This window comes from Pan troglodytes, chromosome 3 (genome assembly GCF_028858775.2).
Source record: "Pan troglodytes isolate AG18354 chromosome 3, NHGRI_mPanTro3-v2.0_pri, whole genome shotgun sequence".
NCBI lineage: Eukaryota > Metazoa > Chordata > Mammalia > Primates > Hominidae > Pan > Pan troglodytes.
The window spans coordinates 87,928,369-87,952,273 of NC_072401.2; the positions used below are offsets into that span (position 1 = coordinate 87,928,369).

General features: G+C 37.9%; 1 protein-coding gene across 9 annotated transcripts in view; it reads right to left on the minus strand.

The window, feature by feature from the left end:
* Positions 1-23,905, minus strand: part of MAPK10 (mitogen-activated protein kinase 10) — a 567,525-nt gene that overhangs the window by 520,748 nt on the left and 22,872 nt on the right. The gene's annotated exons all lie outside the window — the stretch shown is intronic.

The window sequence follows — 23,905 nt, forward strand, 5'->3', positions numbered from 1 at the left end:
CACACTAGATACCTGATCCATCCAGGTGGGGGGACTTAGATGGATTCCCAAAGAAGTAGGTGCATTGAGAAGAGTACACCAGGAATTGAGCTATAGGAATAACAGAGACCAAACTAGCAATTTTACATCTGTTCAAAACTATGACCTCATCAAACTAATTTCTCAGCTAGCTTTTTTCTTCTTCCATTCTTGTATCCATGTCTTGCAGCTTCCTCTGGGAATCTTCTTCCTCTCCCTGTAGTATATGATGTCTAAAAATCCTCCCTGGCTTGTTGGGAACAAACTGCCCATACAACAGAGTGACATATGCCCTGAGACTCTACACGATGGCTGAAGAGACACCTAACTCACAGGACTCTAAGGAAAATGTAAACCCTTAACCACTTAGCTCTGTGTCATAAAAATCTACTGTCCTTTATTCTGTTTATCTTTATTTCTAACCTAAGAGAAAAAGTAGAATGGAACAGACTGGGTAATCTATTCTGAGAAAAACTTGAATGTTTTAAACACAAAAAAGAGAAGAACTAAAATTTGAATGCAGAAAAGATACAATTAAGCACATTTGCAACCTTGGCAAGTACATGAAGAGGAGTGTAAAGGGAATTAAACTGTGTGGGAGTCAAGCTGGGTCCAAAGAAAACAGGAACGGGAATGTTTCAAGATGGGATCTGAAGAGATACAATGAGTTACTAAGTGAAGAAGGGAAAGGAGAACAGAAAACACTGGAAGAAAAAGTCATTTCACTAAACAAACAAACAAAAATACCAACAACAAAACCTCACTGTAACTAGCAGTAAGGAAGTTTAATGACTCTGCATACTGGGTATATTCTGGATCCCTTCAGTAGAAATGTCATTTAAACTAAGACTGAAGAAAAGCAAAGAAGGAGAAACAGTGGTTTGTCTCTTTGTCCAATATAGTGTTGCTCATGTGGAGGGAGAGAATGGGGAATGTGGGAAGGGTTGAGGAATTCCAATAAGAAGGTTATCACCCACAAAGAATGCCAGAGACAGGTTTTTTTCCACAAGAGATTAAGTCATTATTCTTAACCCAAGAGGTGATGGGTTGTCTTTCTGGTGCTTACTAGTATAATAGCTAAGCAGAAAATAATTGTCTAATGTGAAGTAGGGGAGCTGGAGATAACATAGAAAGGATAAAAGTCCCTCAAATTAAAAACAAAAAGGCATCGACATGATTTGTGGTTTCAAAAAAACTTTTTGGGGGAATAAAACAATGCTGACTTTGCAGATGAAGCTGACATCACAGATATATTGTAGTTACTGCCTACATACTATTCTTACTGGAAATGGAGCAGTGTAGGAAGCCACAAACATCTAAATAGTCATTTCTCTCTCTTTCTTGTCAGTTGCTTCAAGTCACAAATGCAGTTTCAATTCAACAAATCAAAGTGTCACCTGTTTACAAACTCCACTTTCAAATCTTTCACCAAAATCAGTGAGCAATACATGCTAATTTAATAAACAGAGAAAATAAAAAAACTAGAGTCACTTTGAGAGAAGTATAGTTTAGTGATTACAGAAAATATCATTTATATTTTGTTGCCAATGTGGATTTCTGTTAGTTTGTCTATCTGATAAGCTTCAGGGACAATAGTTGTATTGAATATTGAAAGGAAGTTGTTATGATCAGATTGCTTCCTGTGGTGAACAAAAGGCTTTTGCTGACATAGCAGCTTCATGGTTGCACACACAGCCCGTAATATCCTTGTCTTTCAAACTGAAAGGTTTTTTTCTTTTTTTTTTTTTTCCACTATTTCAACAGGAAACAAAATCTTCAGACTTGCTTCCAAAGGAGAAGTTTGAAATGGAAGGGAGAAAGAGAGGAAGGGAGGGAAGGCAAGAAGGAAAGAAGAGAGGAAGGAAGAAAGCAATGGCATGGCCATGTTTCTGTGTTGTTTTTTCCTACTACAAAATATTAAGACATTGGATAATAAAGGAGCCAAATAGTGTCACATGGCTCACGTGTGTATCAACAAGGCCCATGTGTGTATCAACATAAGGCTAAGAACACATGACAAGGCATGGATGGCCAAGGAGTCAGGATTTTGAAATGAGTGCAAGGACTTGTTTACATGAAAATGTTCAAAGGTAGAATCAATGTATCAGGTTAAAGGGTTGAGTCTGAAGAATGAGCGCATGAAAAAATGTGATACTTTCTCTTTTTTGTCATTCCTTTCTTTCCCCTCATCCGTGGCGGGGAGAGGATCTTTGGTAAGACAGAATAAAGACGGCATTTTAGTGAGGATGGGGGAAGCCTAAGGCAGGTGTGCTCTCTTCTGAGAACTTTCTCAAAAACCCACACCATTTCCATGGTGGTGAAGGCCGTGACGAAAAGACCTCAGAAGAATTACTAAAATAGCTTCTGAGGTTGCTTTCCAATGGCACAATGCAGGAAATGGAAAAGGGGCATGTATTGATAGCATTGTGTGTAAATGAACAATATACATGTGTATTGTATTTTTCATGGTGGGCAAATGGTGGGACATCGGGGAGAGGGGCTGAGAGAAGTCCAGGAAGCAGCATAAAGATCTTAATGGACAGGAAGGAGAAGAGAGGTGTTAATGGAAAGAAGGAATACATTTTAGCACTTCAAATACTGGTGTAGCTTCAACTCTGACCAGGGACATTTTGTCTTAGTGCCTAAATATATCCAAGTGGAATAAGCACGAATCTCACATTTTAAAAAATTAGCCACGCATTACACATACATATCATTCTTCCTGATATTGTTAAAGCAAACCACTGCAACAACATTGGCTACAGAATTTTGAGGGCTCAGTTCAAAATAAAAATGCAGGGCTCCTTGTTCAAAAATTACTAAGGGCCAGGTGCGGTGACTCACGCCTGTAATCCCAGCACTTTGGGAGGCCGAGGCGGGTGGACTGCCTGAGCTCATTAGTTCAAGACCAGCCTGGGCAACAAAAAATTTAGCCGGGTGTGGTGTTGGGTGCCTATAGTCCCAGCTACTTGGGAGGCTGAGGCAGAAGAATCTATTGAACCTGGGAGGCAGAGGCTGCAGTAAGCCGAGATGGCGCCATTGCACTCCAGTCTGGACAACAGAGCCAGACTCTTGTCTCCAAACATAAAAAATAAAAAATTACTAAGAATTTCAAGATGGCGGCTGGGTGCGGTGGCTCACGCCTGTAATCCCAGCAATTTAGGAGGCTGAGACGGGCAGATCACCTGAGGTTAGGAGTTCGAGACAAGCCTGGCCAACATGGCAAAACCCTGTCTCTACTAAAAATACAAAAAAAAAAAAAAAAATTAGCCGGACATGGTGGCGTGAGCCTGTAAACCCAACTACTCAGGAGGCTGAGGCAGGAGAATTGCTTGAATCTGGGAAGCGGAGGTTGCAGTGAGACGAGATCGCGCTACCGCACTCCAGCCTGGGGGACAAGAGCGAAACTCCTTCTAAAAAAAAAAGAAGAAGAAGAAGAAAGAATTTCAAGGTGGCAAAAATGGCATTAAACCAAGCAAGGGGCCCTTCTGAGTATAGGTCCTATGTGACTGCACAAGTCATATGCCCATGAAGCCAGCCCTACTTTTGCTTTTTGCCAATGAAACTAGGCAAAATGAGATGAAAGAATTTTGGCTGTGATTTTAGGAACTGCCTTTACTCAATGCTTAATTTTAACTAAGCATAACCAGTGAGTAAAATTTTGTCAAGATCATTCCTAATTTACAATTTTCATTAAAGCTGATAAAGTATACTCTTCAAAGAATAACATGAGTTTACTTCCTTCCTTGTTTTCTTCCTTCCATCTTTCCTTCCTTCCTTCTTTCCTTCCTTCTTCTCTCTTTCTCTCTCTCTCCCTCTCTGTCTCTCTTTCTCTCTTTCTTTCTTTTTGAGATGGAGTCTCACTCTATCACCCAGGCTGGAGTGCAGTGCTGCGATCTTGGCTCATGCAACCTCCACCTCCCAGGTTCAAGTGATTCTCCTGCCGCAGCCTCTCCAGTAGCTGGGATCACAGGAGGGCACCACCACACCCGGCTAATTTTTGTATTTTTAGTAGAGAAAAGGTTTCCCCATGCTGGCCAGGCTGGTCTCGAATACCTGACCTCAAGTGATCCACCTGCCTCAGCCTCCCAAAGTGCTGGGATTACAGGCGTAAGCCACCGCACCCAGCCATGAGTTTTCTTTTTCCTAAATATTTTCTTGCAACTATTTGTTGCCATAACAGTTTGAACCTGAATTTTATTTTCATAGGATTAAAGGTAGATATTTATTTCTGCTGATTTTTTTCATTAGAGAATGCCTATTATTAAAAATAATTTGAATGGATTAAATTATATTTTAAAAAGAAACAAAGATGAGAAAATAAAAAATATAAAAGGGGGGCCAGTTAAGACAGGGAGAAAGAGGTCAGGCATGGTAACTCATGCCTGTAATCCCAGCACTTTGGGAGGCCGAGGCGGGAGGATCTCTTGAGCTCAGGAATTCAAGAACAGCCTGGGCAACATAGAAAGACCTCGTCTTTACAAAAAATAAACAAAATTAGCCAGGCGTGGAGGTGCATCTCTGTAGTCTGAGCTACTCAGGAGGCTAAGGTGGGAGGACTGCTTGAGCCCAGGAGTTGCAGGCTGCAGTGAGCCAAGACTGCACCACTGTAGTCCAGCCCAGGCAACAGAGTGAGACCCTGTCTCAAAGAGAGGAAGGAAGGAAGGAAGGAAGGAAGGAAGGAAGGAAGGAAGGAAGGAAGGAAGGAAGGAAGGAAGGAAGGAAGGAAGGATAAAATAAAAAGGAAAGAATATGCAGAACCTACTTGTGGGGAGACAATCCTCTGTGGGTCTCTTGCATTTCTGCACATTGTGTGAGAAGTACTAGCTTTTTTTCTGGATTATTTTTTCAAGGATATTTTTCTAGAGAACAATTTTGGAAAAAGAGAGTGTCTCTTTTTAGAGCAGAGGGCAGGTTTGTTTGCTGCCCAGTATAATTAAGATAATGTTTCCCTCCAAGGCAAAGTTTAGATAGGTTTGCTTGCAGCTCCCCGATAATTTATTAAGGTTTCCTATGCTTAGGGTCCCTCAGCAGTGATACTAACCCACTGCATATGCAGCTTTCACCCGGGCTTCCACACATCACATCCTTGAGACTTGTAGGAGCATGAACGGTATGAACATGAAGTTCATGCTGCCTGTTGTCCTATGAGTAATTAAGTCCTTTTACTCTGACCCAGGAGTCTTCATGTCTTCTGCCGGCATCCATAAAACCGTGGCAGCTTACTTGAAAACTTTTTTCAACAAAAATAGGATGCTGACAGACATGGCTTTTTGAAAGAGAAAGAATAAGGGATCCTAAGGACTGAGTTAGAATTTATGAGAAGACTCCCCAGGGAAGTATTTACCTAGTAGTAAATACCTAGTAGTGGTAGGCAAGGGCATTTAGGAAGTGTGAGGGTCTCCCACTGCTCTACCTGTTCATGAATGTCTAGAGTCTGAGCAGCAAGAGATAAGATTGAAATAAATAATCTAAATGGTGTTTTAGTTGTTGTTCACTCTCCTCTGGAAGGGAGGAGAAAGGATAAAAGAGCCCACAAAGCTGAGAGAGGGCTTGGATAATCTGAAAACTTTGAAAATTAGTTTTGGTTGTACCATGAACAGCCTCTGGGTCACTCAAACTGGAAAGAAAATATGCTTTGCTTACTGACATGAAGCCACTCTCTCCTTACATAGCCCCAGATTCCTCCCACCATTGCTTTTACCCTTATCCCAGCTGCTTAAAAGAGGAAGGTGGGGTCAGGGTCTCCCTGTCCCCAAGGGGGAACAAAAGCTACGTGTGCACTTTCAGGTATGCTGGGGGAACTTAAGGGAGGTGAAGGACTCAAACTTGGATGCTCTGTTGAGTACAGACATCCAAGTCACCCATTCTACCCAGTTCTGTGAGGAGGGGAAGTGCCTACATTCAATTTGTAGGATTTGGTCAGGGTTTGGGGTAGTGATGTGATGTTAACATGACCTTGTTTTCCAGGATGTCATCTACCCCTTATTTTCCTTCTACTTCTCTAAATGCCCCACAGTTTTCTTTAATAGTTCCTTCTCTTCAGACCACTTCTTAATTTTTTTTTTTTTAGAATTTTTTTTTTATTATTAAGAGACAGAGTCTTATTATGTTGCCCAGGCTGGCTTCAAACTCCTAGGTTCGAGAGATTCTCTTACCTCAGCCTCCCAAGTACCTAGGATTACAGGCACATTCCACCATGTCCAGTGACAGAAATTCTTAAAAGAAAGAAAGGGGAGGAGAAGGCAGGACGAGGGGGTAGTCATGGGCCTTTAACGGGAAAGATTTGAACTGACATGATTATAGGTGGGCTGAGATTTTTATATTTTCAAAATGAGGCATGGGTTGAAAATAAATAAGGGACACTCTTAAATGCTGATTCTTCCAGGGTTTCATCCTTGGTGGTATGTTCGTTTTACATTTTTAGATATATTATTTCATTCATATTCTAAAAGCTACTGCTTATAGTTCCCAAGACTGTATCTCCAATTCTAACCTATCTTCAAGTTCCAGACCAGCTTTTTCAAATGCTAGTTAATTTGGCTATCACAAGGGCACTTGAACCTAATAAATTTTTTTAAAAAGAAGACTGGAGTAATTATACTCCTAAATATTCCCAACTTTCCCATCAAGGTTAATGGAATCAACATCCTCAAGTTTCCCAAGTAAAAAATTCATCTGGAGTGTCCCTCTTACCACCCACACCCAAATTGTGTCAATTTTATTTCAGAAATATATAAAAAATCTGACCATTCTTCCCTATTTCCTCAGCCACTAATTCAATTCAGGCTCTTACGATTTCTGTCCTAGATTATTGCCACATTGTCCTATCTGGTCCCTCCCCCATCAATCTCTCCTATAATCCATCTTTTACATTCCTAACATCATTATTTTCTTACCAAACAAATATGATTACACCCTCCCCTTTATTTAACAATTTCCCCTGATTTTCCACTAGCTGCCCTATAAAAGCCAAGCTCTTTTGTATGGGCACAATGCCCTTCATGATGTAACCCCAATTTAGTGTTCCAATTTCATTTCCTTCCACTCCCCACCACAGCCCTAAGCTCCAAACCACAATGAACTTCTCATATATCTTTTCAAAACTCTATGCCTTTGCAAATTTTGTCTTCTTTTCTTCAGATGCCCTTTCTTCCTCTTCTGTATATAACAAATTCTCATTCTGTCTTCTAGACTATCCAAAGTTCATCTTCTCTGTCAAGCCATCCCTAATTTTCCTAGACTGGACAATAGCGCTTATTTCTGTGTATTCAATTTGTTTATTCATGTGTTTGCCTTTTCCATTAAACTAAGTTCCTTAAAAGTAGGGATCTGCCGGGCACGGTGGCTCATGCCTGTAATCCTAGCACTTTGGGAGGCCGAGGTGGGTGGATCACGAGGTCAGGAGTTCAAGACCAGGCTGACCAATATGGTGAAACCCTGTCTCTACTAAAAACTCAAAAATTAGCCGGGCGCGGTGGCCGGTGCCTGTAGTCCCAGCTACTCTGGAGGCTAAGGCAGGAGAATTGCTTGAACCTAGGAGGCGGAGGTTGCAGTGAGCCAAGATCGCACCACCGCACTCTAGCCTGGGTGACAGAGTTGAGACTCCATCTCAAAAAAAAGAAAAGTAGGGATTATAGGTTTTTTTATTTGGGGTGCCTAGCAGAATGTCTTGAATATGGTTGAATAAATGCTTATTGGCTGAATAACTTACTTTCTTATATCAAGTCAAGATTCACTGGATGCTTTAGCCTGAAATAAATTCTTGAGCAACCAAATGCTGGTATTCTGCATGTTTTGTATATTGTATAGTATACACATTTTATTATTTGAATCTTTCTTTCCTTGACTATCTTTATTTTGGTTATTTAAATAAATATAATGAGCTATAGCATAGGAAAGAAAACAACTTTAAATTTGCTCCTTATTAAAAGTGTAAGAAGTTGGGTAAAGGAGAATATTGAAACAATTAGCTAAATTAAGGTTAAGGAGCACCTATGATTTGTTCTTGCATCCCTCAGAGTCAGGAAAATAAAGAATGTGACCATTTGACTAGATATAAATATATTACCATCCACACCATTCCTTATAATATCAGGAAGCTCATTAATAAAGTGGTTTAATTTGAAGATCCTCATGAATGACTTTTAGCTAGTAAGATTATAATCTGTTTAGAGTATGAATTTCAATGGTTTGAGCCATAACATTTTACAGTCCATTGCATTTTATCTGGTCATTTAATCAAACTGACCAAACACCTCCTGTGCCGTTTCAGAAATAGGTGGGAAATGAGGGGCTATAAACAATTCCTGAAGAAGGATGGGAACAATTCATGCTAGCAATGTAATATATGTTTTTAATTTAATGGAACCTGTTCTGTATCCATAGGTTGATGAAATTTGAGAAAATATGAGTTATCTATATCAGGTACCCTAGTAAATCAAATTCCCTGAGGACAAAGAACTTTTATTCATATTCATCTCTCCTCCTTCACAGGTAAAACATTCTGAATACATCTTTGTTGAATTTTATTAAATGAAATGCTTTTTTTTTTTTTTACAAAATTCTAGATATCATAATAAGCCTTACTCATTTATTGTTTGACATAAGAAAATATAACACATGTGCACCTAAAAGAATTTTAAAAATTGCCTTTATGTAACATTTAGCACAAATAGAGAAATGTTTTTAGATCATCTTGAGGCAGAGGAACCTGCAAACTAATTGCTGATTCACTCACTGGGAAGAAAACAGTTGATTTCTGTCAACTAAAAGAAATAATACATAAAACAAATACCAGAGAAAAGAGAAATATTTTTGTTTCACACAATACAGAGCTGTGATTGCAAAAAATTAAATGCTGAGCAAAGGAAAAATATGTTTATTTATTCATGGAGCCCTTTCGAGTCTTAGATGAAAAAGGGTAACTAAACCAAATGATAACTTGGAAAGTATCTCCTAGAATCTTAAAATGTTTAAAATTTTAAATTTAATAATGTGAAAAATGAGAACCATTTTTATAGCACTGGCAAGAAAACAGGTTCTAAGATGTCCTTACAATTCCATGCTCAGTTTATATTCTGTTGTAACTTCCCCAAGTTTTATTTTTCTGAGTGGGCTGGGCAGTGAAACCCATAAGATTTGCCCTCTGGGACAGAGCCATTTTAAATACAATGCTCTTCCTACTCTTCAGACAAGAAAGCAGTGAATCATTCATCTTCTAACCAAAATTAAGCTGGTTAATTCCACGGCTATCAATCTTGACATTTAATGTTTACATTCAAAATTTGGGATTAAAAAAAAATGAGTAAAAAAGAAATATGAAGTGGACCATTAGTGAAATTCTAACTGAAGTGAAACTAAATCTTTTGTTAAATGGCAATGGTAAATGTTGTAAAGATATATTACTTCCTGTTTTCCAGTCTCTTTTTCTTGACCACAACCAGTGTAAGATATAATAAAATAACAACCTCCCAAGTTATGTTATTATAGAGTACTTTTACAGCCCAACCCAAGGCAAAATAAACATCAGTAATGAATTGTTCCCATGTACTGACATAAGGAAAGACTACTGACTGTCACTAAAAACTAGTGTATTTTTTTTAAATCTAAGAAAAGTAGAACTCTAAGGCACAACGGTTTCATTGTTAATTTATGTCATCCAAGATTTTGTCCAACTGAGCAATCAATTAGGAAATAATATATCAAGAATCTTATTGGCTCTAGTCGTAATCATTTACAAATTACTGATAAATTTAATAATATTTTGAAGGGTAAATTGTTCATTTCCTCAGCACTAGATGTTGTATTTAATGACACCAAAATACTGTTTAGTTTCAGCCAAAAGTAGGCAACTAATATTTTTTCCTAATATAGAGTGTAGAGGTGACTGACTCATCATAATATTTTCTGTTTTCATATTAGTCAGTTAGCACTCAAGAAACTCAGTATGCCATTGGGAGTGCAACAGGAGTCATATTTCTGAAAATGAAATTTCTGTTTTTATATACACTCCTTCTGTTGGCTCCTAAATTCAGGTAGTTTAGAGAAACATACTTTCCCACATTTAGTGCCCTGACTTAGGTAGAAGTTAATAATATCTTTATTCTAAACTGAATCATTGGTATATTGATGCTAAATGGTTGCAACAAATTAAATGGTTTATTCTTTTATGTACCTCCAAGAAGCAATTCTAGTCTCAGTCATTCTTCTGCAACAAACACCTGATTAGTTTACTAATACATACAGAGGTGAAACAAAAAGTAAATTAAAAATACATATTTTCAATTTTAACTGGCCATAATTTTAATTTTCAAATTAGTGTTCTCTTCTATTAGCCCAGGCTGAAAAATTAAATATAGGATACCTAAATAAAACACATTTATGAACAAATTCATAAATTTAAGTCACAAAAATTCAAGAAAGTATATTCTTATTTGATGTTTGAGAAATTTTCCATCAATAGACAAGTTTTTATATTCCATCAAATTCAGTGCTAAAGACGAGGCTTTGTACTTAGTATGCTGTCTTTCATCTTTGGCCTTCGAAACTCTTTATGGGCCTTAATTAATTCTCACCACACCCCTCTGAGGCAGGTTGGTATTATTATTCCCTCTTTATAGCTGAGGAAATGGAGACAAAAAGAGATTAGTATGAGATTTGCCCAATGACGTAGAATAAATCAGAGACACATTTAGTGTGAGCTTCAAAACGGCTCACAGATAAACATGTTGTTGGCATCTTCATTTCTCTTTCCTATCAGTATCAATGTTTCAACATTCTCAACAGAAAATGTTTCTTGTTTAGCAACATTGCTAAGTTGAATTACTTTTTCACTCTGAGAAGTTCATATTGCCTCTTTGAGAATTTATTTTATTGCTTTCTTCTTTGCTACAAAATGAATTTTTGACATAATTTTGACATGTTGCAACTAAATGTACAGGTTGGTACCCTGAAGAAATTAGAGTATGCATTACTTGCAATTAGATATAAAACTTTCAGGAAAAAAAAAAAAAACTTTCCAGAAATGTGTAGCATGCTGTATCAGATCATTCATGGGGACATTCTAGGGTCCACGGAAGCCATTCACCTAGAAATCTTGATGGTAATATTATTATGATACCACCTCATTAAGTGACTCATGATGGCTTGTTCAGGCTTGTGTTCTTTGTGAACTGAAGACCTGCTATAAATCCAGTTACAACTAGTTTCTCTGCTATTGCATTATACCTCATGTTAATGGCTAAAGTAAACTTGCATATTTTTTTCTATTGGAGTTCAATGGCAAATGTCTGCTACTGAAGCAAAATGAAAAATAATATACATTGTTTTTCCTTTTCTTGTTGAGACATCCCCAAAAATTTATGTTTAGGTTTAAACAAATCCAACGGTTTTGCTGTTCTATACCCTACATGACTAGCAACTTTTTTGGAGGAGATAAGGCTATCTTTCCAAAAAAAAAAAATCTAAAAATCCTATAATTTAAAAAATTATGTTTAATTTGCCTTGTCTAGGTGAAGATGCTATTGAGAGATATCTCTGTTTTAAGATTTATTCCAAGCTTGGATTCCTTATGCTGTTTGGTTTTCTTATGATACCTTACTCTATTAAATTGTACTCAATAATAATACCAGCAAATAGTCTCTCTTTCTCCACAATGAACTCTCTTGTTTCCCCTGCTCTATTTTGGATAATTTATATAAAATGCAATGCAAAGATTACATTTCAGGAAAGGGTGAAGAGAGGAAAGGCAAAAATATACCTTCAGTTTTCAAACTATACTACTTAAATATTTTGTTTTAGTCTTAATAGTCACTCACCGGCCAGGCGTGGTGGCTCATGCCTCTAATCCCAGCACTTTGGGAGGCCAAGGCAGTAGGATCACTATGTCAGGAGATCAAGAGATCGAGACCATCCTGGCCAACATGGTGAAACCCCGTCTCTACTAAAAATACAAAAATTAGCTGGGTGTGGTGGCACGTGTCTGTAATCCCAGCTACTGGGGAGGCTGAGGCAGGAGAATCGCTTGAACCTGGGAGGCAGAGATTGCAGTGAGCCGAGATCGCAACACTGCACTCCAGCCTGGCAACAGAGCAAGACTTTGTCTCAAAAAAAAAAAAAAAGAAAAGAAAATAGTCACTCACCTTCCTTATAAAACCAATTTTTTTTAATTTAGGATATTACTAATCACTGAATATCATGTTGTATTGTAAAGACAAAAAATAAAATAAAAATAGAATATTACTAATCATTAAATTTCAGCAGTAACCATTTTGCTTCAAAATTCTGCTAAATTAAATCATGGTGAACTTAAAGTTGTTAAATTTTACATACATTACTTTATATGTAAACATACAAACACACTTTAACGAAAATGACAAGACTTTTCAATATAGAAAAATAATTTACTCCAAGGTTCAGAGTCAGAGTGAGACTTGTTAGCAAACCTCAATTGGTGGATATTTTCAGTATTTTCCAAAGTCTACCAGTGTGTGCCCCTATAGGTTGGATGTTACAAAATAATCTCTTCTTTTTAAAATGGAAATATGCTGTATTTGCCTTAGAAGACAGTTTTCAAATAAGAGATCTATCTTCTTTCAATATTTATTGCAACTTATAATGGAATTCTTGTTTAAAGGTTTGTATAGAATTAGTTACACTCCTTTGTCACATACTCCCAAATATTTATTTTAGGGAGTAGTTGATAAACCTGCTGGTTCTATCTGAAAGCGTGAAACCAGGTCAATTTCGCCACTGGGGCTAAGCACCATTCATCACCCTTATCTCTCTAACAGCTAATCTAAAGTAGTTAAGTAGTAATACATTGGCAATTCCCTTATTTAAGTGATGCAGTAAGCTATAAACTTAGCATTGCAAAACAGAGGAAAAAACTGTGCAATAATCCTTATTGACCCCAGGATAGGAATCTTGGGACATTATTCTCAGTTCAAAATAAAGAGACTTAAAATCATTTTCATACAGTTAATGGATTCTTTCCTGTGCAGTCCTAGGACATGATGAAATATATTTAATGAGCTGTGCAAGGAATGAAGCGTGTTTGCCACTATAAAGTCCATGTCAGAAATAGAGCAAAGCATAGGAAATCCTGCTCACATGTATTACAATCCCTGTTCAATCTCCTAGGTCAACAGTTCACAACCTTTTTGGCACCAGGGACTGGTTTTGTGGAAAACAATTTTTTCCATGAATGCGGGAGTAGGGGGAATGAAACTATTTCATGTCAGACCATCAGGCATTGGATTCTCATAAGGAGTGTACAACCTAGATTCCTCACATGCACCGTTCACAGTAGGGTTCATGCTCCTACGAGAATCTAATGCCACTGCTGATGTGACAGGAGGCAGAGCTCAGGTGGTAATGCTCACTCGCCTACAGCTCACCTCCTGCTCTACAGCCCAGTTCTTAACAGGCCATGGACCCATAATGATCTATGGCCTGGGGGGTGGGGATCCCTGTCCTGCAAGACTCTGTCAGTTGCTGTGTATTATAAGTTCTTATGCTAAAATGTGAGTAATATAATGCTTATTAGAAGTAGTGGTAGTATTTCAAAAAATTATTCTATAATGTGTTAATAGTCCAGACTCTCATGTGTTTTCGACATATTTGAACCTAGTTTCAAAAGCTCTTTCATTTCTTACTGAGAGCAATTCTCCAAAACCTCCTTCCTCTTATCTACAATCAACTGTTCATTCTTGCTTCCCTTGTTGATTTACAGTGAATGAAGAACTATTCTGGTGTTATTGAGATCTGTTTCTTATGAAAAATTAGCTGTGCTGGCTCTCTCTGTATATATATGAGGGAGAAATGAGAAGAGAAGGTGATTGAGTAATAGTCTAATTGTTAAGACTTAATTACTTAAAAGCAGACAATATGAAAGTAGATGAAACAGATAATTAAGGAGGTTATTTATTCATTATAAAACACTTTTCTATGTCAAGCAATGTACAGTGTATTGGGGAGACAAGAAGCAGACAGAGGACTTGCTCCCAGAAAACAGACAATCTAGTTGGAAGAAATATAAACTGTTTCTTCTTTTGCAATTCTTGTTGGATCATTCATTTTTCCCTATTCTAATTTTTATCATCTTAATTTGGACATTTACCACTTCCTTCTTGGATCACTACTGTTCTCCCCTGAAAGGCTTTCCCATCTCTGGTAAATATCCCCACTCGATCCTTTCTAAATTGACTCTTACTTCTAACTTCTACTTTGATTGCATAACTATCCTGTTCAGAAAGTTCAAGAGTTGGGCCAGGCATGGTGGCTCATGCCTGTAATTCTAGTACTTTGGGAAGCCAAGGCGGGAGGATCCCTTGGGCCCCAGCGTTCAAGACCAGCCTTGGCAACATAGGGAAACCCCAAGAAGATTGTTTGAGCCCAGGAGGTGGAGGCTACAGTGAGCTGTGATCATGCCACTGCACTCCGGCCTGGGTGACAGAGCAAGAGCCTGTCAAAAAAATTAATAAATAAAATAGTTCAAGGGTTAATACTTTTGGAATAAAGTTTTAATTGTTAATCTAGCCTCAGCATCAATGCTCCTAACATCAGATGCCAATCTACTCATCAATTTTACATGCTGCTAGGCTGGGTACAGTGGCTCACACCTATAATCCCAGCACTTTGGGAGGCCAAGGCAGAAAGACTGTTTGAACCCAGGAGTTCGAGACCAGCCTGGGCAACATAAGGAGACCTTATCTCAGTAAATAAATTAATTAATTAATTTAGCCAGGAATGGTAGCCGATGCTTGTAGTCCCAGCTACTTGGGAGGTTGAGGTGGGAAGATTGCTTGAGTCTGGGAAGTCGAGGCTGCAGTGAGCTGTGATCCAGCCACTGTACTCCAGCCTGGGTGACAGGACAAGACCCTGTCTCAAAAAAAAAAAAAAAAAACAACTTTACCTGCTGCACTATCCCCACACATACTGTAAGTTAAACTATGTTGCAAATCATTGTCTAATATACACTACACACTTTCCCATATTTCTACAGTGGATTACACTGCTGCCTGTGTTTAGAATGTTCTCTGTCGAAATCCTACCCATCTAAGGTAATATTCATATGCCACTTCTTCCATAACCAGAATTCCTAACCAGAATTCCTCCAGCTGAAACTGCTCTCTGTCATCTAAATGCTTTAAGCTCCTTCTTTGTATAACTCTTAAGGTACCAGTCAAATACTACCTTGTATTGTTATGTTTATTTCTTTCCTCCTTACAAGCACATAAAAACTCCTACATAACCCTTGGTATGTGTCTTATATATATTGAGCACTTAGTAAATATTTGTGCGATGTTGAATAATTACAATGAGAGGAAAAAGCAAGTGTGCATGAGAAGAGAGCAAATATGTAGGTAGAGATAAAAGTCATGGAAACCTTTGTAAACTGAAAGAAGTGGGGCTTAAATTTAATATGGAAGAAAGGAATTTTATTCATAATAGTATCTTGATTTATAGTTTACTTACAGGAAACTTTTGATTGCCAACATAACAATTCATTTACAAAATATGAGGGAGGTAAAAAAAAATGATGTTGAGGTTAGCAGGTGAAATCATTGTGAAAATTCCAGGAGAGAAAAGAAATCAGAATATTTGAAAAAGAATTTGTTCAAAGTAGCAGCATTATTTATACCCAGATAATTAAATTACCAGATTTATGGGATGAAGTATCTGTTTACTTTTCATCTTTTATGTTTGTGGTATCTAGGCCCATTTAGGATTGGAGTAATTTTTCTGATTACCTAATATAGTAGTCCTCCCCATTTGTCCTTGGGAGATACATTCCAAGACCTCCAATAGATGCCTGAAACCACGGATAGTACTGAATCGTATATATAGTATGTTTTTTGTTTTCTTCTCTGATAATCAAGAGACCTACTAAGTAACTAATGGGAGGGTAATATATACAGTGTGGATACATTGGACAAGGGGACATTCACATCCCAGGCCAGATGGAGCTGGACAGCATGCGATTTCATCATGCTACTAAGAATGCACAGTTTAAAACTTAAATTATTTTTTTTTTTGAGACGGAGTCTCATTCTGTCACCCAGGCTGGAGTACAGTGGTGTGATCTCAGCTCACTGCCACCTCCACCTTCCGTATTCAAGCGATTCTCCTGCCTCAGCCTCCCAAGTAGCTAGGATTACAGGTGCATGCCACCACACCCGGCTAATTTTTGTATTTTTAGTAGAGACAGGGTTTTACCATTTTCTCCAGGCTGGTCTCGAACTCCTGACCTCAGGTGATCAGTCTCCCTCGGCCTCCCAAAGTTCTGGGATTACAGGCATAAGCCACCACACCTGGCCCAAAACTTATGAATTGCTTATTTCTGGAATTTTCCATTTACTATTTTAGGACCATAGTTGACCATGGGTAATTAAAACTGTGGAAAGCAAAACTATTGATAAGAGGGGCTACTGTACATCTAAACTACTTCTTTTTTGCATAGCTTTGCCTAGGTTTGTATAGCTTTTGAGATGAACAGTCTCCTGGCCATGGAAAGGCATTGGATGTATGGTGTTTTGAAAAAGAAATGCAAAAGAAGAGGAAAAGGACCAAAACCATTAGTAGTACAGAAGTGGCCTCTCCAAAAGCAGCTTGTTTCAGAGCCTCTTGCTTGCTTCCTCATTGACATCTTTCCCTCTCCCCTCTCTTAAGATATAGTATACAACTGAAAAGGAATGCAAGCCAACCAAAGAAAGAAGATAAGGAACAGTTGTGTAAAACATTTATTTGCCTATGAATGGAGACATGCACAGACACCACCAAATGAATCCAATTCTTGCATTCTCCACTCTGCAATGGAGAGAAATCTGTGTGATCCCATGCACATATAGCGCCATGAGGAGATACCCCTTCCTCCTTTTCTACCACCTTTTTAAGGAGGTGAAACCGGCAAATATTCTTTAGGCTGGATTTAGACCTCAAAGCTCTGAAAAGGGTGCATTTTCAGTATAGCAAGATAGTCTTGGGGAGGAATTCTTCAAGTGTACAATCTCAAGCTACTCTGGAGAGTAACGCAATAGAGTATTTGCTTAGGCTCGTGGAACAATCTGCATTTATTCAAGCCTGAGATGGCGGGGGAAGTTCAAGGGCCTCCCACACTGGAAACTGTGCTTAATGATTTGGCATCTCGAGAGCTTATCTAGACTAGCAGGAGGAAGTCTAACCTTACAAATGGGCTTCTGTGAGACTTCTTACATATACCACTCCTGTTGAGAGTGCAGCTGGGTGCAAATGTGGCAGCCAGATGGCTCCCATGTTCACTCAGAATGTGAGGTGCTGGGGAGAGGGAAGATGAGTCTGCCTCCTACTGTACACTAACAACACATTAAGCAAATCAAACTTATCTATATATGAATTCACTTTTAAAAACAGCTCAGAACAATATATTTTTATTGCTGAAATACTGAGTATATTCTCACATCATACATATCCTCATTTCCTACTTTGCTCAAAAGAATAAATCCATGTAAAAATGAACTAAAAGTTTCCAATTCCACCATTGTATTACTTTGTAATTTAAGAGTAGACAGGAACAAATCTTAAATTTATAGAATATTAATAAAATATCTTCTTACACCGTTGTAGTCTATAAATTACTCTCAAACACACAATTTTTCTCTAAAAGCTAGCATTTCCATTCATCCAAAATATAATAATTGATCCAACAAAAGGACAAATAGTTGAGTTACAGAAAGGTCTTCAAGGTCCCTCTAAAACATCAGTGATTAAATTGTATTTAGCTTTTCGATAATGCTAAGGGAAACAGAGCACAGTGAAAAAGTATGCAGATGTAGCAGATGCAGCACACATTTATATAGCAAAGATAATTAACAGTATTCAATGCTTCAGCCCAGGAATAGATTAGATTTAGCTTGCATACAATATTTTGTGCTTATCTCAACTCCATCTTCCTATTTAAATTTCTCTGACAGCTTATCATTTTTTTGCAGTAAACTATCAAACTCCTATACTTGTCCTTCCTCATCACGTTCCTTCCTAACACTGAAAATGTATCTTCAACTACTTCCTTAAATAAAACTCCTGCTCACCACAGACTGGCCTATTCATTGTTGCCTGAACACATACTCACATTCTTTCTACTTTCATGGTTTTGCTCAATTCCTTCCCCCCAAGTCTCTTATAACTTCTCCATTGCCTAGACGGTATCCTTTCTTGAAGCTGTAGTTTAACTTCTACCTCTTCAGGAAGTCTTTTCCAATCATCTCCCTACCAAAAGATTTGCACATATTAACATCCTTGTGGAACATCCTCTTCCCTGCACTCTTTTGGCAAGTATTTTCTGTATTATCATTTGGTATTGACTTTGTTCCTCCATCCATTCACTTGGTATACGGCATATATTAATTCCCTCTTCCCAAGGTCAAGGATCATGTCTACTATTTTTATCCCTAGAAATTAGAACCAAAAAGTACTCAAATACTACCCCTGATAATAATGTTGATGTGATGATAGTGGATCTATGGAAAACAAAGACTAAGATGCAATCTCTTAGGAAATTACTGGGCACAAAAAAATATGAGTTCTTTTCAGAGAAGCATCCTGTTTCCTTCCTACATTCACCAGATATAAAAGTAGTCTAGGCCGGGCGTGGTGGCTCACGCCTGTAATCCCAACACTTTGGGAGGCCGAGGCAGGTGGATCACCTGAGGTCAGGAATTCTAGACCAGCCTGGCCAACATGGTGAAACCCTGTCTCTACTAAAAAATACAAAAATTAGCCGGGCATGGTGCTGGGCATCTGTATTCCCAGCTACTCGGGAGGCTGGGGCAGTAGAATTGCTTGAACCCAGGTGACGGAGTTTGCAGTGAGCCGACACAGTACCACTGCACTCCAACCTGAGTGACAGAGTGAGAATCCATTTTTTTAAAAAAAAGTAGTCTATATTGTAACTAATCATCACCAATGTCCTTAATTTTTCATTTAAGCATGGTAATCAGGCTAGATGCAGTGGTTCTCACCTATAATCCCAGCACTTTGGGAGGTCAAGGCTGGAGAATCACTTGAGCCCGGAAGTTCAAGATCGGTCTAGGCAACATGGCGAAACCCCGTCTCTACTAGAAATACAAAAATTAGCCTGGCATGGTGGTGCATGCCTTAGTAGTCTTAGCTACCCAGGCAGCTGAGGTGGGAGGATCACCTTAGCCTGGGAAGTTGAGGCTGCAGTGAGCTGTGATCGCTCCAGCCTGGGTGGCAGAATGAAACTGTCTCAAAACAAAAACAAAAATAAAAAACCATGGTAATCATATTCAGTTTGGTGTACATCTTTCAAGACTGCATTTTAAAATTACTTAGATTGTATACTGTACATAAAAATCTTATTCAAAAGTATAATTTTTCATACTTGAAAACTCAGTATGAAATATTAGTTCTAAATTTTTTTTTTTTTTTTTGAGATGGAGTTTTGCACTTGTTGCCCAGGCTGGAGTACAATGGTACAACTTCAGCTCACTGCAACCTCTGCCTCCCAGGTTCAAGCGATTCTCCTGCCTCAGCCTCCCAAGTAGCTGAAATTACAGGCATGCACCACCACGCTTGGCTAATTTTGTATTGTTAGTAGAGACAGGGTTTCACCATATTGGTCAGGCTGGTCTCGAACTCCTAACCTCAGGTGATCCACCCGCCTCGGCCTCCCAAAGTGCTGGGATTACAGGCGTGAGCCACCACACCTGGCCGAAAATTCTTAAAGGAAAAGTAGTGCATAATGTCAAAGTAGTACTTAATCCACACTATTTGGGTAATGGTATGACTGAAAGCCCAGACTTCACCACTATGTAATATATCTATGTAACAAAACTGTACTTGTACCCCTTAAATTTATACAAATAAATATTTACTTATTAAAATCTTGAATTTCATTTGATAGTAGATTCACTGACATATGGAGAAATTTAAAAGAGAAATATAGTAGTCCTCCCCATTTGTCCTTGGGAGATACATTCCAAGACCTCCAATAGATGCCTGAAACCACGGATAGTACTGAATCGTATATATAGTATGTTTTTTGTTTTCTTCTCTGATAATCAAGAGACCTACTAAGTAACTAATGGGAGGGTAATATATACAGTGTGGATACATTGGACAAGGGGACATTCACATCCCAGGCCAGATGGAGCTGGACAGCATGCGATTTCATCATGCTACTAAGAATGCACAGTTTAAAACTTAAATTATTTTTTTTTTTGAGACGGAGTCTCATTCTGTCACCCAGGCTGGAGTACAGTGGTGTGATCTCAGCTCACTGCCACCTCCACCTTCCGTATTCAAGCGATTCTCCTGCCTCAGCCTCCCAAGCAGCTAGGATTACAGGTGCATGCCACCACACCCGGCTAATTTTTGTATTTTTAGTAGAGACAGGGTTTTACCATTTTCTCCAGGCTGGTCTCGAACTCCTGACCTCAGGTGATCAGTCCCCCTCGGCCTCCCAAAGTTCTGGGATTACAGGCATAAGCCACCACGCTTATCTTATCTATCTAATAGAATGAAATTAGATCAGTAAAGAAGTTTATGTCAAAGTGATTTATTTTTTCTTAGGGAAGGTTAGATGCTCAAGAAGATAGCATAAAGGAAAAAAAAGTCAACATCTCCTAAAATATATGTGAAGTATTATTATTGTAACAGAAAGCAAACCTTCGCAATAAAAATGAGAAGACAGGAAGTTCTAGCTAGAGCAATCAGGCAAGAGGGAGAAATAAAAGGCATCCAAACTGAAAAAGAGACAGTCGAATATCTCTGTTCACTGATGATATAATCTTATACATAGAGAACCCTGAAGACTCCTCCAAAAGACTCCTAGATTTAACAAATGACTTCAGCAAAGGTACAGGATACAAAATCAACATATAAAAATCAGTAGCATTTCTATATACCAATAATGATCAAGCTGAGAACCAAGTCAGAACTCAATTCCATTTACAATAACTACAAATAAACCAAATACCCAGGAATATATTTTACCAATGAGGTGAAAAATCTCTACAAGAAAAACTACAAAACACTGCTGAAAGAAATCATAGATAACACCAACAAATGGAAAAATATCAAATGGTCATGGATTAGAGGAATCAAATCATTAATACTGCCCAAAGCAATCTACAGATTCAACACAATTCCTTTTAAACTACCAATGTCATTCTTCACAGAATTAGAAAAAATAATCCTAAAATTCACCTGGAACCAAAAATAAAAACGGCCCAAGTAGCCAAAGCAATCCTAAGCAAAAACAGTAAAGCTGGAGGTATTACATCACCTGATTTCAAATTATACTATAACCAAGGCTATAATAACTGAAACGGTGTGGTACTAGTATAAAAATGGACACACAGATCAATGAGACAGAATAGAGAACCCGGAAATAAAGTCACACACCTACAACCAACAGGTCTTCAACAAAGTTGACAAAAATATACACTGGGGAAAGGATATTCTATTCAATATATGGTGCTGGGATAATTAAAGAGCAATATGCAGAAGAATGAAATTGGACTGCTCTTTCTCACCATATATAAAAATTAACTCAAGATGAATTAAAGACTTAAATGTAACACCTGAAACTATAAAAATCCAAAAGAAAACCTAGGAATAGCTCTTCTGGACATTGGTCTGGGCTAAGAATTTATGACTAAGCCTTCAAAAAAAATGCAACAACAACAACAACAAAATAGACAAATGGGACTTCATTAAACTGAAAAGCTTCTGCACAGCAAAACAATCAACACAGTAAACAGACAACCTACAGAATCAGAGAAAATATTCACAAACAATGCATTTGACAAAGGGCTAATATCCAGAATCTACAAGGAATACAAACAATTCAACAAGAAAAAAACAAATAACTCCACTAAAAAGTAGGCAGAGGACGTGAACAGACACTTATCAAAAAAAGACATACAAGCGGCCAATAAACATATGAAAATATGCTCAACATCACCAATCGTCAAAGAAATGCAAATTGAAACCACAATGAGGTATCACCTTATACCAGTCAGAATGACTATTATTAAAAAGTCAAAAAACAACAGGTGTTGACGAGGATGCAGAGAAAAGGGAACACTTATACACTGTTGGTGGGAATGTAAATTAAGTCAGCTCCTGTGAAAAACAGTACAGAAAATTCTCAAAGAACTAAAAACAGAACTGCCATTTGATCCAGTAATTCCAGTACTGTGTATCTACCCAAAGAAAATTAAATCGTATTTTTAAAAAAAGATAGCTGCACTTGTATGCTTATCATAGCACCGTTCACACTAGCAAGGTCATGGAATCAACCTACCTACCTACCTACCTGTGGGATTTAAAAAAATGTGGTATTATATATACCATGAAATATGCTCAGCTATAAAAAGGAATAAAACCATGTCTTTGCAGCAACATAGATGGAACTGAAGACCATTATCCTTAGTGAAATGACTCAGAAACAGAAAATCAAAAACCACATGCTCTCACTTATATGTGAGAGCTAAACAGTGGGTACACGTGGACATTCAGAATGGAGTAATAGACACTGGGAATTCCAAAAGGTAGGTGGGTGAGAGAGGGGGTGAGGAATGAAATACCACCTGTTTAGTACAATGCACACTATTCAGATGATGGGTACATTAAAAGCCCAGATTTCCCCACTACACAACATATCCATGTAACACAACTGTACTTGTACCCCTAAGTCCACAAAAATAAAGTACTTAATTTCAAAAATAAAAGGAGAAAACTGTTTATTTCAGCTGAGAAAAAAAGTGAAAGTACTATCCATCAAGATAAAAGTCTGAGATAACCAAGACTCAAATATCTTCATTGCTTAAAACAAAACAAAACAAAACTTGTTTAAAGTTACTTAGCACCTATAATGTGCCAGGTAGTGTGTTGCCTGGGAATCCAAAGATGAATAAGACCCAAAAGAAATCCCATAACTCAAAATACGGTAGAGACAAATAGTTAAATAGATCCAGGCTCAGCAAACTACACTGCATGTTTTTGTAAGACTTGTGACCTAAGAATGGTTTTTACAGATAAATAGGTACAGGTAAATTTATTTTTACAGATAAATATTACAGATAAATCTGATGACAGGGAACACTAACTTTGAACCCCAATTAAGAAAAATGTTATCCCCCACCAAAATAATTCCATTCTTCTGATTAGTATACTTGGTATTATGAAAATAATACTCAATATTATAATTTTACTTTTGCCAAAAAAAAATCATGGGAAATTGTTTTCTCTTTTGTTATATAAGCACCTACAGAATATCCTTGATTTTCCCTCTTGGCCTACAAGTTCTAAAATATTTACTTGCTGTAAACTTCACAGAAAAAGTTTGCTGATCCCTGAAATATTTACAAATAATTATAATTTGGTAAATACAGTGATAAAGAATATACCTATAACCTGAGAACTGAAGTTATTATGAAAAGAATAACTTGAGGTAAGGAAGAACACCTAAATTAGCTTAGTAGAATGGTTTCAGGAAAGACTTCCTGGAGTAGGTGACATTTAGTCTGAAAAACTAAATAGGAGTTAACGAAACAAGGGGGATGGGCAGAGGAGTCACCAAGAGGTTGGAGGAGGGTCTTTAGTCGCCCATGGCCAGTTTGAGTCTTGAGATAAGCAGATGCCAGGGTGGAATTGAATCTGATTAGTTTCAGTTGTTAATAACTTCTAACTTTATATCTCTACCACAGACTCAGTTCCAGTTATAACCAGCTACCAGACAGCGTTTTTAACCAGCTAAGGGAGGTGGGGTGTGCAGAATTCCCTGCTGAGAAGATGCCATAATCTCTACTCTTCCTATAGACATGGATCCTTCTTTCAGGTTCTATTATCTCTGTGGGCCTGTCCTGTTTATTTTTTA